Raw genomic sequence first — 1218 nt, forward strand, 5'->3', positions numbered from 1 at the left:
GTGTGTGTGTGTGTGTGTGTGTGCTGGCTGCTACTCGTACTAGATATTAGATTCATATTGTGCATGCTGCAGAATTTGTGAAAACTCACAGTAAGACCTAATTTAGTCCGAAAGAAATGCCAGTGAATTATACACATTATTTAGTGTTATCCTGAACAAACGCCCAGTCGTCAGAATGGCATTTCTCTTGTAAACGTAAGTGTATAGGTTCTACGCCCCCATCAACACTATTAGGTTATTGAAGAAGCGAGACCTCCAAATTTAACTCCCGTCTCCGATAGGATGGAACTAGACTGGTTGAAAACTCTACTAAATGAACCGACTTTAAGAAAGTTGGCTCTGGGATTCGAACCAGGGCCATCTGCTCCGTAATCCAGCATGGATATCAACTTGGCTAACGGGGCTCCCTGGCATGTCTTTATTGCTGGAGGCACTGTTATTTTAATGTGGTAGTACATGTATAAGGATTCTAAAGTCACTCGTGGTTTAGGATTGTACAGTCAACAATTTCACTTGTGGTTTAGGATTGTAAAGTCAACAATTTCACTTGTAGTTTAGGATTGTAAAGTCAACAATTTCACTTGTAGTTTGGGATTGTAAAGTCAACAAATTCACTTGAGGTTTGAAATTACAGGTACTGTGTTTGAAATTAGTATACATGTATTAGATCATGTCCTTTCTGTTACAATGCTTTGTGTTATCTTATTGTTATAGGTGTCATCGTTTTAAAAAAACGACCAACCAACTAATCAACCAACCAACCAACAAACAAACAAACAAACAAACAGTTAAACTATACAAACAAAATGAGACAATGAAAGAAAACCCCAAACAGCAACAGCGACACCAGCAGCAACAACAAAAAGAGATCTACCACAAAAGTGCTCATTAAAAAAAAAAGATTTTTGCAGTCTCCATAATTGCTTCTTTCATGGGTGCCCCTTTAGGGCATAAGGAGGTCGAGACCTAAAGGGAGGTAAGTACAAGCACTTGGATAATCCACTTCTTCTGTGTCTACTGCAGCTATATCATTATCAAGCATACTGAATGCTTTAAGATCTTCTGTCGAGACGCAAAAAGCCCAAAAGTAGTACGGTATTATTCTGTTTCCAACGTGCTGGTCTTTTATCCGCCTACCCATTCTTCTTGTTTGCTGTTTCCTCTGCCCTACTCCTCATGTTTACTGTTCACCCCATCCCACCCCACTCCTCGTGTTCG

This window comes from Aplysia californica, unplaced genomic scaffold, assembly GCF_000002075.1.
Source record: "Aplysia californica isolate F4 #8 unplaced genomic scaffold, AplCal3.0 scaffold00033, whole genome shotgun sequence".
Lineage (NCBI taxonomy): Eukaryota > Metazoa > Mollusca > Gastropoda > Aplysiida > Aplysiidae > Aplysia > Aplysia californica.